The 10171-nt window shown below is 38.0% G+C and overlaps 1 protein-coding gene and 1 non-coding gene across 2 annotated transcripts in view; both read right to left on the reverse strand.

Annotated features, from left to right (window-relative positions):
- Positions 1-10171, reverse strand: part of psmc6 (proteasome 26S subunit, ATPase 6) — a 270786-nt gene that overhangs the window by 66691 nt on the left and 193924 nt on the right. The gene's annotated exons all lie outside the window — the stretch shown is intronic.
- trnae-uuc (transfer RNA glutamic acid (anticodon UUC)) lies at positions 1793-1864 on the reverse strand. The gene has a single exon. It is a non-coding gene; the product is annotated as a tRNA-Glu (tRNA).

Consider the following 10171-nt stretch of genomic DNA (forward strand, 5'->3'; position numbering starts at 1 on the left):
GCTGTTGCACTGCACCATCTGCCATCTGCTGGTCACAGCGTGTAACTGCATCTGAAACATAACCCTCATCAAAAACAACTTCAACTCAGTGTCAATTAACCAAAACTCAACGTGTGGAAAAGATAACTTCAAGTCTGTGACACCACGTAATGATTTAAATCACCCAAATCAAACAAGGAGATGCAGAACACATAAACAAGGAACTTTAAAACGTTTTATCCCACAGTAGAAGAGGGTCAGAACAATTGTAGAGTTAAATTACTCAAAATGTATTGAAATGAAAGTTTTCTACTTCCCAAATTACATACCATTAATCACAAATGCATCTGTGTCGCCTCTGTTTTCATATGAAACACATCTTATTCAGGACGTTTGCTCATCTTCAATACATCTGCTGTGAATCTCTCAGCGATGATGGAGACACATTTGTGAGTGATGAATATTGTAATCTTTTTTAGATGTTTATGAAGTGTTCATACATGGGTAAGACATATGATTTATGTGGACCAGACGTTAACATTTTATCTAATTATTCTCCTCTCCTACATCCATAAATATTTGCATTGCTTGTAATATAACTGCACTAACAAATAAATAAGAATATATTCTGAGACAAATCACAAGTATGCTCAAAATATATTTTAAAAAAACAACAACACTTTAGTGCTATAATACAGAGCCACCTCTTTTACTTACAAACATTGAAAACAACAAGTAAATGAATATGAAATTATTAATTTATTGACATAACTGTATTAGTATGGAATCCAATTTATAATATTTTATGTACCCAATATAATTTACCTTAAATACAAATGTGAACAAAATCTGAATGCAAATCGTTACAGCTGTGCAATTGCAACAAAAAATTCAGACACATTGGAATGAATTTGTGCCATCAACATAAAAAATTTAAAGCAGTATTTTAGGATCAGCACATGCATTCCCTTTAACTGTACACTTTCTTAAGAAAAAAAAAAACAGTTTAAACTCAACTCTGAACCATAGTGAGAACCACACACCAAACTTGACTTAAGTCCTCAGAATCACGGCCTGAACGCTTTTGTGTGGATTCACCTAAGAGTCATGAGTTACAGCTGGTTAAGTAAATTAGGGTCTGCCTTGCTACAGCTGACTGGCATGTGGTGGCCATATGGTTTATAAATCTCAACATGTTCTGACCAGTACTGAGGCTCAAACTCTGCTGAGTAGAGTTAGGCAAAAACATGAAGATAGGCAAAAAAATGTACCTGCATGAAGTAATTATTATTATTATTATTATTATTATTATTATTATTATTATTATTATTATTATTATTATTATCTTACAATAAACATTTAAAACTACAATTAACACTATACTATTGTTTAAATGCATTTTATTCTGAAATGGACATTTTTACCTTTGTTTACTTGTACACTAGTGAAACCTGTTGTGTTTATTTAATACAGTATATGCATTATAAAAGAAGTGTTATTAAAGCAAAGGGTTTTGGGGGTTTAAAACAATAACATTGGTGTATTTTGTATATTTTGATCTTAAAGGGAGATTTACTTATACATCCACATGACAGTGAAATTGAAGCTGAAGATGAAAGATCACGTGACTCAGCGGCGCAGCGGGGATTTCAGCTTTCTGGATGTCATGTGACGTCGCGAGATTTAAAATATATATATATATATATATATATATATATATATATATATATATTTTAATTATTATTATTTATTTATTTTTATTTTTATTTTTGCTGTTTGAGGAAATTCTAAAGGATTCTATAGTAAAACGTTTTTCCCATACCGGGAGTCGAACCCGGGCCGCCTGGGTGAAAACCAGGAATCCTAACCGCTAGACCATATGGGAGCACAGTTTGCTTTCTGGTGGACAGTGATAATTCAGTGATAATTCATCTGCTTCCACGCTATATAAATACTAGGGATGCACCGAAATGAAAATTATTGGCCGAAACCGAATATAATGAAAAACTTGGCCGAAAGCCGAACGCGTTTTTTCCAATTATTTTACCATTTTTCTACCATTGCATAAATTAAATAGTCAAAATGTGCTTTTTACTATTTTGTCTTGCTTTTCCAAGAATATTTTCAGAATTTCAAAATATTTATTTAACACTGAACATTTTTTCCATTCCAGCAGGCATAGGCTACTAACAAGGAACAATATAACTTTAAATAAATAAATGAGTAAAATATAAATATTTTGATGTGGTCATCTTTGAGCCCCTTGAATAGCCGATGTTAGTCCTATAACTGACTGCTGAAAGAATGGAACACTCTGTAGCCTACAATAAAGAAGTGCATTAAAAACTGCATTGACAAGAGAGTAAAAAATGGTTCTATTAGATTCTATACGACTGATTATATTGGGCATATATACCCCTCGCATCCCTGTATTACAGTAGATATAGTATAGTTAGATACGGTTTTAATGTTATGTTCCCTTAAATAAATACGTCTTTACCTGCTTCCGTACTCTACTCCCTTACGTCTCGCGACGTGACAGAATACTCCGAAACAGAAACAAAACAAACGCACGTGTCCAAAGTAAACAATGTCATTTGAAGTGGAGGTCGTGAAATTTGCGCATCTCACTCTGGTTGCTAGGCTATTTGGTGCGTCATCAAACACGTCATTGTTTGGTCAAATTTATTCTGCCTTTTCACTTATTCAGCCGAACACCGAAAATGCTTTTTTTCGGTCGAATAATTTTGGTTGCCGAACATTCAGTTCATCCCTAATAAATGTATATATATGTGTATATCGTGGTCAAATTTGGACAGTTACCGTTGGAGATGGTTGCAATTGGAGATGGTTGCAGTTACAGGCAAAGCTGTTTATGTTAAAACAAGAGACAAGTTCAAGGTTTAAAAAACAGACAATCAGGCGATCAGCAAACAACATGATGTAGAGAAAAATCTAAATTGTCAAGAAAAAAGAAACCAGAACATGATTGTAAAATTGTGTTTTATTTTATTTTTATCAATAATAAATCCGACGACACACAGGTGGTTACTGAACTGACATGCTTCATCTAGCCTTCCTACTTTTACGTGGAACCCACGTACATCTTACGCCATTACGTATCACATATTAAACTAGAATACATTACATCAGCCCCGCCCCCTTTAAAAAAAAACCCAGATCTTTAATATTTGTGTCAACATTCAACAATGCATTCACCAAACACAAGATTTATTACCTAACTATGTCATTAAGCGTTTACTGTGAGGCCTTTAAATGAATAACTATTCTAGTGCATTTCATAGTCTTTGAATCTTGATGGCATTTTAACTTCTCTTCCAGATCTTCTGACGAGAGGTGGCTTGCTTTGTCTTTCAGGTGAATCATTGTGATGTGTGAGCTTCACTACGACAGGTAATTCTGCATTTGTTTCCTTTTCCAGCGGTACATTCGTGTTTGACTCAGTGAGAAAGTCAGTTTGTTCACATGTTGTTGTAAACTCTTGTTCTTTTGTCTTTAACAGATGCTTTCTTTTTCTTCTGTAAACCTTTCCTTCAAGTGTGTGAAGAACAATCTTGTATACAATACAATCTTGGCAACTCATGTTTTTCAGGACTGTTGCAGGAGTCCAGATTTGTCCTTGCTGTGTCCTCACTTTTTTCCTGTTCATATGTCTGGTAATTGTCTGGTGTTTCTGTCATAATAACATATCTGTTTTGACTGCATGTTTTTGAGCTTTTCTTGAATTTGTCCACTTCCTTTAGGAGTCAACAATGTGGTGGAAGTTGTCTCCTTTTCAACCTTGTCCCCATTAAAAATGGCACCTGTGACATTCCACCGCCATCTAGTGGAGTATTGCGATATTCCTATGGGCGTGTTGAATGTACACAATTTGGAGCTTTCCTTGTCCAATTTTATCTGCCAGAACCCTTGGTTGGCTTCAAGCACAGAGAATACTTTGGCATTTGGCATGTTTGACAAGACTTCTTCTGCCGTGAGCAGTGGTTAGTGCTCATGTTTAATTGCCTTGTTCAGATTCTGCGGGTCGTGACATATGCAAATTTTATCTGGCTTGACAATTGTCACCATGCTACTCACCCAATCAGTTGGTTCTGTTTGTCTCGCAGTGACATCCGTGTCCTCCATCCTGTGCAGTTCTTCTCTTCTATTATTCTTTCTTTTAGTGCGACAGGAACTTTTTGTGGAGCATGTACAACAGGCTTTACTGACAGATCTACTTGAATGAGATGGTATCCTGGCATGCATCCTGGACCAGTGAAGAGATCTTCATACTGTTTCAAAATGTCATCATTAACAGACACTTCATGTATTCTTTTAATCATAGACAAAGCCTCACAAGTAGCTCTTCCCAGTATCACAGTAGAATCTCCTTCTATGATCTGGAACTGAATTTTGTGTTTTTGACCTTTGTACTCACAGTGTTTCTGTAACTGTTTCTGTCCCAATGGTCACATCTGGTGTCCAGAATACGTAAGCAATTTGCAGGTGGATTTATTTAACTTCTCTTTTAGGCCCAACGACTTCAAAATCTTTAATGAGAGAACATTGCATTCTGCACCAGCGTCCAGCTCCAATGTGACTTACTTGCCACTTATCTTGAGTATTTCTGACCACTTTCCTTTCTCTTTTTCTGTCTCTGTTGTGACAGCTAGAATGCTTTTCACTTTGTTTCTCTGCACTTCTACCGTGCCCAGGAACATATTTTTGTCATGTTCTTCTGTCTGTTCAAGTGTGTGCATCATTTTTGGCTGTTTACGCTCATTTCTGAACATTTTTGCAAAGTTCTTTCTATTGCACAGTCTGCATGTTTGTCCGTAGGCAGGATATTTTCTTTGCTCATGTTTATAACCACATCTGCTGCATTTTGTCTCATCACTTGAGTCACATTGCACTTCTTTTGGCATACGCTTGTTGATTTTTTGCTTAATCCTTACAGTTTTGATCTTGTGCATGTCTACTTTGTTTAGCGCTTTTACTTGGCTAGACGTGATTCATTAGCTCGACAAATATCCACAGCTTTTGCTAATGTGAGTTCTGTCTCTCTAAGTAGTCTGGCCACAAACAATTCTGTCTCTGATTAATGAATCATGTAATTCTCCGAACTCACAGTCTTTTGCCTTGTTATTTAGGTCCATGACGTAGGCATCAATATTCTCTATCAGTCCTTGAGCCCTCGTGAAGAATATGTGATGAATGTAAGGTAGTTTTTTTTTTATTCACAACAGTCTTTGAACTTTTGTTTGAGAATGTCGATTTTATCTCTCTCACCGTCTTGAAATTCAAAAGTGTTGCAAACTTTAATTGCCTCCTCACGCGCGATGTGTTATAATGTGGCACACTGCACTTTTTGAACAGGTCGAGTTTTTGTATCCAAATCTTTCAGTTTTTGGCGAGATTTCCTTGAAGACATAAGCTCGAGGGTGGTTGTAGCTGTGCCATTCTTCTTTCGCTGCACTTACAACTTCTGACACCATGTAATATTGTGTTTTATTTTATTTTTATCAATAATAAGTCAGACGACACACAGGTGGTTACTGAACTGACATACTGAGCTTTATCTAGCCTTCCTACTTTTACGTTACATATCATGTATTAAACTAGAATACATTACAATGATGTCAGGTGAGCAGGAATGTGATAGTGATGAAGCTGGGTGTTGTAGTCTGGAGCAGCCATGTTTGTAGACTGCAAGGTGTTCTGGGGATTGAGTTCATCGCCAATTCTACTTGTCTTGCTGCATGATGAAGTTCCTCCTGATTCATTTGGATTCATTTCTCTGTAAATCTGCAGACAAAATGTTCCTGTGAACTTCTGAATTCATCCTGCTGCTACCATCACAAGTTCATCATCAATAAAGATTAGTGAGAATGTTCCAGAAGCAGCCATACAAGCCCAAGCCATGACACTACCTCCACCATGTTTCACAGATCAGCTTGTATGCTCTGGATCATGAGCAGATCCTTTCTTTCTCCACACTTTCCATCACTTTGGTAGAGGTTCATCTTTTTTCCAGAACTTTTGTGTCTCATCTCTGTATTTCATCGTCTTGTGGCATGGCCTCTATATTTCTTCGAACGGTGGATTGTGAGACCTTCACCCCTGCCCTATGGAGGCTGTTGGTGCTGTCACTTACTGTTGTTTTGGGGTTTTTCTTTATAGCTCTCAAAGCATTTCTGTCTTCAGCTGTTGTTGTTTTCTTTGGCCGACTTATTCGGTGTCTGGTTGTTAGTACACCAGTGGTCTCTTTCTTTTTCAGGAAATTCCATATTGTTGTATTGGCTATACCCAATGCTTGTGCAATGGCTCTAATGAATTTTTTTCTTTTTTCTCATCTTCAAAATGGTTCACTTTTCTCCCATAGACAGCCCTCTGGTCTTCCTGTTGGTTTATCATTTTTAACAACAAATGCAGTCTTCACAGGCGAAACCCAGGGCTCAAACCAAGAGTAGACATTTAGATCTATTAACTGTTTAAACAATCAATCTAAATGGATACACCAGGGGAGCAAGAAACAGCCGTCATTCACATGTTCCAATATTTTTTTTATCACCTGACGGGTTCGAAACAAAAGGTGCCATGTTTTAAGTTGTTTAACACATCTAGGTGTAAATATCAGGAAATGAAAGCTGAAATTCTGATCTATCATGTAATATTCACCGGTTATAAGGGCAAAAACTTCCGGATTGGTTTGATGAGAACTCAGACACCAGCCTCAGCTTTCTGGACAATATGCATAAAGCACACTGCATCCACAAAAAACTCCTCATCCTGAACACCTCACTCTTCTTCAAAATCTTCCTCTTATTTGTCACTTATCTTCTTTATAAGGACCTTGAGGACAGCAGAGGTGTTAGAGTCCAGAGAGCAGGTCCTAGATCTATACTATGCTGATAACTGTGCTCTTGTGGCTCACACTCCACAGGACCTTCGGTCCATCTTGCTGCAGTATACAACAAGATGGGGCTTGTGTTAACACAGCAAAAACAGAGGTGACCTGCCAGAGGAACTCACACTCACACACAACACACACTGCCAGTATTTAAATTAACCTAAAACAACTTGCAGTAGTTCCTTCATTCAAGTACCTGGGCAGTATTCTCTCCAAAGACTGCAGTATCGACAATGAAATGTATAACTGGACTATTCAAGCACCAGCGGCTCTTGGGTGACTTTGCCTTTAGTCAAAAATCTTCACCTACATGCCAAAGTTGCTGTTTACCAACCTGTCAAATAAATTCCCTTGAGCATTTCCACATAGGAACGCCTTCAGCGTATCTTGGGAATCACCAGGCAGAATCATAGTGGCAAAGAAGGCAAAGAAGAAGTGCAGAAGTATTGAAGGCACGGTTACCCAACACCAACTACTCTGGGTGGATCATGTTATTAGGCTGCCCTGCAACCACCGGCCTTGCAAAATGCTTTACGGTCAGTTACATTATGTTCCACACTTCATTCATTGAAGTGTAAGATAAGTGCTGAGAATCTGGAGGATGCTGCTGCTTACTCTTGAAGAAACTCACATGCTGGAGGAGGACAGGACAGCGAGAAGACAGCATAAGCAATCCATGAAGAACACATACGTAAGTAGGCAACAGATCCTGTGCTTCCAGGATTGGACTCTTTAGCCATCTCAGAACTCACCATTATAAGATAGAAGTGGACGTCATCATTGGATTACGATGGACAACAAGCAATCAAGCAAGTGTGTGTGTGTGTGTGTGTGTGTGTGTGTGTGTGTGTGTGTGTGTGTGTGTGTGTGTGTGTATGCGCGCATGTATGTCCACTTTAAGAAAGAGGATAAAAGCGCTCTCTCTTTGTAATGTGTAATGGATCCTGATCAATATTCATCTGATTACACAAGACTTTCAGGCACACAAAACCTTCTGCACAGAACCTTCATTGTGTTTTGCACAAAACCTTCAAAAGTAATTTTACGTATTATTACAGAATACACGCAGTGGCAATTAGTGTTCGCTTGATGACTCAGACCTTTTAACCAATCAGGACACAGTGCACTGACATCCCATTAATGAAGAGAGATGAAATCTTAATAATAGTATAATTTTACAAAACTGTGATGGTTTTAATTCAATGATGATATGAAAACAGTTCACTAAGACTCGTATCTGTGCAACTCGTGTTTCAATGTGGCCAGTGAGAGAAGGTCACATGGTAATACAAGAAGTTTATCTGAATAAATATGTCTAAATATAATGCAGTAACCTTGCTGGTTGTGTTAACGGACACAGACGGGACATTCGATCAGGATCATTGTGTCAGACAGCACTGAGCTTGGGTGACTTTGAGGGAAAATTTTGGGGAAAATGTAGCTTTGTTGACCCCCTCTGTTATTACAGAAATAAATATCTGAAGGCCTACAGCTCAGCTTCTCCAGAGAACCCTGTAACGTGATAATATTACATGGTTCGTCTGTAGGTGAAAATTAACAGATGTTTGGAACAGTGAATTCTGGATTGTGATTGGTCAGAAGGTTTTGATTAATTTTCTATAACAGTAGTGCAGCTGCAAATTGCAGGTTTATATTAATTAATTCGCTCATTCTCATACGTTATCGTTTCTATAGTAACAGCTTGATAATTATAAAATATGACTATAAACATAGGGCAAAATTGTGATGTGTCATTGTTTTATTCCTTATGTGACAATGTTTTCCATTGATTCTGAGGGCATAGTGGCAAGGTTCACAATGAATTCTTTTAAATAAACCTTTCCTTTTTAGGCCACGCCCACTTGTGGTATATAATAACATTTAAATGTGATATAAATTTGCTGTCGTTCTGTTAAATAAAAACTGGATACCTACAAAACAATACTGAAATTACTCATTTACTCCCAACCCCTGACTCTCTCTCTCTGATGCTTTTTCTCTGACTCTCTCTCTCTCTCTCTCTCTCTCTCTCTCTCTCTCCCACACACACACACACACACACACACACACACACACACACACACACACACACACACACACACACACACACACACTCATTTGGCTGAAAAATAAACATGAGGATGAATATTTTTGCCAACAGGTGTTACCATGGCAACCCCACAGTGCCGCTTCGAGCCTCATGCCAGACCACTAAGGACTCTGTGTGTGTGTGTGTGTGTGTGTGTGTGTGTGTGTGTGTGTGTGTGTGTGTGTGTGTGTGTGTGTGTGTGTGTGTGTGTGTGTGTGTGTGTCGTCTTTCATCTGAAGAGAAGTCTGTGCTAAAGGCATTTCAGAGAGATTGTGTGTGTGTGTGTGTGTGTGTGTGTGTGTGTGTGTGTGTGTGTGTGTGTGTTTTCAAAGGCATCAGAGGGGACGCAGAGGGACCATTGGCTTGTCACTAAAATGTATTTGTATTTTGTCACATCCAGAAAGAGAACCAGTGACAAGGAACATGGGGACAGGGCAATAAGCTACAAGAAGTCATGACAAGAAATGGTGACGATTCACAAGGCAACAAGTAACAGGGCAAGAAGGGCAATAAGCCATACGGTGACAGGGTGACAACTGATGGATCAATAAGTGACAGGGCAACAATCAACAGCCATGGCCGCACTTATTTATATACAATCAACAGCCATGTTCCTACTTATTTGTGTTTTTGTCCCCATGGAATTGAGGTTAATCCAAATGACTTCCCTCCCTACCATTTCCCAGTTCACAGAGGAGTGTTATATCCAGGTTTTCTGGCATTATTTACTTCTAGAGGTTATGAAGATGGTCCAAATTTACTTCTATAGCATGAAAGGCTTTCACAGACAATCTGAGAGTAATGGTAAGCTTAAGGGTATCATCCATTTTCAAAGGGTGGTGCTGTGAAGCTCAATTAGCAAGTGAAATCAGCTGATCTAATGGTATTCTTTAGCTAGCATAATGTGTGATGTGTGGTGTGTGATATGTGATCTTTTTATACATATTTGGGGAACGTTTGCCCTGCACCAAATTGGAGAATTTAAATGTTCCAGCTTGTCATGCCCCAATTTCTATTAAATTTTATTTATCTTTTTGTTAACAGAGAACAGAGAGAGAATGAAATACAAGGCACGTCAAGGTGATACGTGTAAATTCTTTCCACCAGCATGCAATAAATTTCAAATATGGATTGCTGTGTTAAATAAAAATTTTCAATAATAAGAACAAGCTAAGGTGATGAATATTGGATTA

Source organism: Ictalurus punctatus, chromosome 25 (genome assembly GCF_001660625.3).
Source record: "Ictalurus punctatus breed USDA103 chromosome 25, Coco_2.0, whole genome shotgun sequence".
NCBI lineage: Eukaryota > Metazoa > Chordata > Actinopteri > Siluriformes > Ictaluridae > Ictalurus > Ictalurus punctatus.